The sequence below is a fragment of the Atta cephalotes genome, assembly GCF_000143395.1.
Source record: "Atta cephalotes unplaced genomic scaffold scaffold00019, whole genome shotgun sequence".
In the NCBI taxonomy this organism is placed as follows: domain Eukaryota; kingdom Metazoa; phylum Arthropoda; class Insecta; order Hymenoptera; family Formicidae; genus Atta; species Atta cephalotes.
Window position 1 is genome coordinate 824,895 of NW_012130083.1, and position 6,016 is coordinate 830,910.

Below are 6,016 nucleotides of genomic sequence, written 5' to 3' on the forward strand. Positions count from 1 at the left end.
AATTAATTAACGGTACTTCTATAATTACAAAACTTGAAATTTTTTTAGTTTTGTTTCTTTTTTTCTCACGAGTTGCTAAATTTTATCGAATTTGGGGAGACTACTTGCCACGCTACAATTATAGTCCCAACGTTATCTGCATGATTGAGTAACCCTTTAACTTTTTGCGTCTGCACGTGCACGTTCGTTTAGTCTGTCGAGGACGACGCAACCCATTTCCGGAAACCGGTTAGCCTTTTGTCTGTTTCATTTTACGGAGAGAGAGACGGGTTTTCACTACATGGAACCATCGTTTTCTTGTGGATTTTACATTCGCGGGCTGAATATCGAATGAGTGCGAGTTCATAAAATTATGATGAAGGACATATGTTGTATTCTCCAACAGAATTAGCAAGGCAACGAGTGAAATTTTTTTAGATTGCACGGAAGGTTTATAAGAATAATGTACACTGAGAAAAAAATAGCCTAAATTTAAATTAATTTATTTATAAAAATGTATTTATTTGTTATGTATTTACTGTTAACTAAACATTTACTTAATAAAAAAAAAATGATTGTTAAATCAAATTAATGTTTTTTATACCAAATAAATATATTTTTATGTTTAATAAATATTTAGTTAGTTACTATTCAAATAACTATTTATTAAAATTTAGGATATTTTTTTCTTAGTGTATAAAAACAAAGACTCCAAATAAAATAACTCATATAAATCAACACTGGATAGAAATTGTAAAAGAATGTATTGATTAAGATTAAATGCATATTTTTTTTACACAATTTCCATCCAGTTAGCTTTCACAAACTTTTTTATTGTGATGATTTGTTTTTAAAAATGTTTTACTTCTCAGCTCGTTCATTTTTCGATTTAACGAATTCTACTCTTCATAATTCATGAACTTTCATTATATTACATTGAATTAGTAGGAAATTCCATTATCAAAATCCACTCTACACGCTACAAACAATGTGACGTCGCTTTCTGCAGTTCACAATCTTTGTCGTCGATGGATAATAACGATTTCCGGGATACGCTTCGCTATCGCACGCAACGACGAAACCCGCATAGTAAAAGCGCTCTTCTCTTGTTACGATAACAAAAATAGAGAGGCGCACACACGCATGTGCGTTCAGTGCGACATTTCCTGTTCGTGTCCCGTTCTTTTCCTCGGTTCTTTGCTGTCAGAAGTTTCACGCTGAGGCAGTTTCGCGTCGAGCAGGTTGTCTCAGCGGCTAAAATTTAAGCTTATGGCACACACATAAACGTAAAACAGTAGGATGTAAGCAGTAAACAGAATTGGCCAATCACAGTAGAGACTAGAAAGGCCAGTTGCGAATCGAATGTTACGATTTCCTTACTGTTTATATCTTACTGCTTTACGTTTTTGTATGTGCCATGGACTTTATGAGACCCATAGCGAGAACTATTTTCAGCTTCAGCGTAAACTGGTTCTTTACGACGAAGATTTGGCTCGCTCCGAAGAGGTTTTTCCAAGAGAAGCTGTGTCACGATTTACTTTATTATTCAAATGTTATTATAAACAAATCCTGAAATAGTTGCGAGGTATAGAATAATTATAACTCGTCTCTTCAAACTGTTCAATACTTTTATATCAATATAACATAACATATTAAAAATCTTTTATATCATTATAACATAACATATTAAAAATCATATTTCAAAATAATACATTTATATTTGAATATTATTTTATAGAATTATTATTATAGCATAACGACAAATATATGTGAATAAAAATATTACGTATAAACGAGATAAATGAGGCGATTTGTCACATTTAGAAACTCGTATTTAGAAAACACTATTAATAATCGTCTTGTCTAGAAAACTAATCCATTTTATTTTATCAAAAATAAAATGTTAAGCTTAAAATTCTTAAGTATGCTTCACAATTCTTTTTCGATGTATTTAATTAAATTTAAAATTATTTTTGTATTGTTATATGGAATGCCATCTACAAGATCATAATCAAATCTCAATTGATAAAAAATATATTTAATTATATGATACTGATTGAACATTGGTGAAATAAGATATACAATGATAAAGTAATGCAAATATCGTTATTACTCGCGCTTTATCAAACCCCTTGTTGACGACTAATGGATTAAATTGTGGAGGCGTGGAGATCTTACGTATTCCTCACCGAATCTTTCTTGAGAAACCGGTTCGGATTCGGATCGACCTTGAGTCTCGGTCATCTTCTCGGGTCTGAAGTTCAGGGCTTTCAAGGTGTTTGTCTGCGGTAGTAGTAAGCCTTAATAAGCTCCGCTTGCGGTCCAGACGAGAGAGAAAGATGAAAATGAGAGTGAGAGAGAGTAAGAGAGAGAGAGAGAGAGGCAGAATATGCATGTTGTGTTTAATAATAAACCTACCGAGAGCGAATCGCGGCGAAGGGCGAGAGGAACAATAAAAAGAAGTCAGGCAACCCACAAGCACGGGTGGAAAGACCCGCGAGTCGATTTAACGGCGAACTTTAAGTAAGCGTCGATCTATTTTCGGTTCACGTCGCTTCTCCTTTGAATCCAACGCGTTAAAAGTCAGCCCTGCATCATCTAGGCTTGGGTGAATAGACTTTTACCCAGTTCGTTGATCGGACAAAATTATTCATACTACGCTTTGTTATTTCACATCGTTTCTCATCTCTCGTTGTGATCGTCGCTATTTATTGGATGACAGAGAGTAGGTCTTTTTGGATCGACACCTATCAATCCAATCGCGAAAAATTACTTTAGATGCTCACTCTGTAGAGAGAAATCTCACTCTTAAAGATTGAAAATTGAGCCACTCTTTTTCCAAGATTGGCTCAATTTTCACAGAATGCGATTCCACTCCATAAAAATGTCGTTACATCTTACTCTTGGAATAATAAGATTTTATACACTCGATTATACAGTTCCTCGCAATTTATTTCGCACGTGTGCATCGACATTCGATCCGCACTGTGTCGAAAATGAAACAGTAACGTTACGAGAACCTGTCGAATCGTTCTAATTCCTGAGACCTACCGCGTGTCAAATACCGAAGAATCGTCGATCGGAATTGCTGACATGTAAATAATTTCGAAGTCACCGATCTTGGTATCGACTCGCCGCTGTCGTTGTCGTAATGCGATTCGATTTCGAAGCAGAAATCTAATCTGCGATGCTTACGACAGGTAACGTTCCTCTATAATCTGAAAAAAGCGTCGATCTCTGGGCGCTTGGAACTCGTTCTGATTTAGGCGATCGTGTAATACGATAACAAATTTTTCATGCGATTTTCGTTATGTAACTTGCGCGCAACCCAGTAATTGAGAAACTGCACTCACGAGACCGTAGATTCACCAACCGTGAAATGTCAGCGCGAATAAGTGATTATTACATGCGCGAATATAAAAATATGTTGAGTAAACAAGGCAAGCAAAGGACATTTGAGAAAAGTTGAAAATTGTTTCTAGAAAGTATATGATTATCAATTCGTGAGTGTGCATGTATGAGCGTAAAAAATTTTCTTTATATACTCCATTCTCATAATTTTAATTTTTCATACTGGAGTAATAATATAATGTTTATTATGTGCATTTATACATGATATAAACTATTATGTTCATTACTACAATTTTTATTGGAATGCTGAATAAATTAATCATGTTATTTACTTTTACTTGTGTCGTCAATTGTCTATATTATTTTTGAAGAAAAAGAAGTTAATACATTCAAGTTTAATTTTTACGGCTTTTCCCATTGTAATAACAGTCAATCTAATGCTAAATCGAATCTCTAACCGCATAATTATTCAACTCATAAATATTCACTGAATGGAAAACGAAGAAGATAGCACCCATAGAACAGGCTGGATTAAGACATATCAGTTCATTCTATCGTGATTAATCAGTCGCGGGAGAGATGCATAACTCTCGCTTCTTTTTCTTTGCGATCGCGACCGTCCCGGTTCTCTTTCCATCAATGAGTTCTTGCGATCTCTCATGCCGCTAAATACGAACTTTCTGGGAAACAGACACGCTCGGTCCTGCCCATGTTTCTTCGGTCTCGGTACAATTACTTGCGTGCCAGTTTTCGCAATGATACACGATGCACACGATCTCTAATAACATCGGCGATAACATTCTCGTCCATTAGTCTCACGTTGGTGCAATCGAGAGCGAAATTATTCTTCCCTCTACTTCTTTGTCTTTTGTTTTAATTTTAATGTCGCAATTTTAAGTCACAGATATAATAACTCAGATGATACCCTTATCGTAGCACTTTCTAAGCGTGACCTCTTATTTATAGAAGCGAAAGCTCAAACCTTTACATGCTTATTCGTGTTTTCTGCTTGAGTTTCTGTTTCGACAAATACTACAAGTGAAAGAATTAGAATTACATTTTATTCGGAGCTGTTTATATCCGTAATTGCTCTTATGATTGTTTCCATCTATTATCAAGATTGTCACATCCTCATTTTAAAATTTCTGTAATTTTTCCCTGATTTCCAGATAAAGTTTTATAATTCTCCCTGATTTCAATAATATTTTAAAATTTTTTGCATTTCTGATTTGAAAATCATTGGGGGAGGTTGAGATTAATATAGCAATAGCTCATATAGCAATGTAAATTATTATTAATATTGCTGATATTACTTGCACTTTTAATTGTTAAATTAATAGTATTAAAGAACTGCGTAGATATGATATACATATATTAAACTTTTTTAAAGCCAAAAATTTTAATTTTTCAGAAAATTTTGCAAAATTCCCCGACTTTTCCCTGATTTTTCTGATTGTTTTCAATTTCCCTGATAATTCCCTAATTTTGTGTCAATTCTGATCATAATTGTTATATAATTTATAAGTATACATTCTGCGTCTATGGTCTCTTTATTGAGATTCTCAGTTTTGAATAAAATATGAGGTCAGGTAAAGTTAATTAAGGTAATTGAGGTCAGGTAAGTTAATTATCCCGAGGCAGTTCCGTCAAACTGTCGAACGTACGTTTGGTAACGCAAGTGTGAAATAGCGTTAAGTGGAGGCGAGAATAAAGTGGAGGCAGTTCCTCGTTCGGCTCGGCTGTGTTTCTACAGAGAACATAACTCTACGCGTATATTTCATTCTCCCGTTCATTGTTATTCATAGACACGGCGTCATTTAAAATGATTTAATCGTCACTTTCACAGCGAACGGGGATCGGATTTCTGCCTTTGTCTTAAAAAGAAAGAAGGTCCGCTTTCTCTCGCTTCCTTTTCGAGCACCCTAACGAGTATACACGCATTGAATGAAATCCAATGATCCCACGAGCACGCGATGAGTACAATCCGACAGACAATAAATCGACCGAATTCTTGCTTTTGTTTCTATTTCTAACGAGTCGTACTTTTCAGAAAGATAATTCAGCGGTTCTATTATTTATATACAGACTATTACTTATATGCAGAATCCCGTGTCAATTGCGGAGAGTTCTACAAGTCACTTATTATTAACGGACGACAAAATCATCGAATAAATTATTGTCATTGCGTAACAGTTACAAATTGCAGCGTAATAATATGTATTAATTCAAAGATGTTTTTGAAAAAAAATTATTTTTTAATGAGTCTAAAGGAAACGTCCTTGCAAAAGTAATATTAAGAACCTGATTATCAGTTAAAAGATCCTAATAAATGGAGAATGGATTGAAATGAATTGAAATGGATTTTTAGAAATATTGATTTATAAATGTTAAAATGAATGCTTTTCAATCTTGAATGCATTTTTATTCATTTATAGGAATTGCCTGGAGCATATCTCTATGCCTTTCAATCTAAAAATAATATTAACTTTTTCTGTGCAAAAACACACAATTGTGAATACTGTTCAATTCAAAGTTTTGAATAGGAAATGCAATTTTTCAATCCAATTGCATCCAATTGAATCTAATTGAATCCAATTGAATCCAATTAAATCCAAAAAAAATATTCGCTATTTAAAATACGCATTTCGGATAGAAAAAAATTTCAATCCGTTCTCGTTTGCTGGGA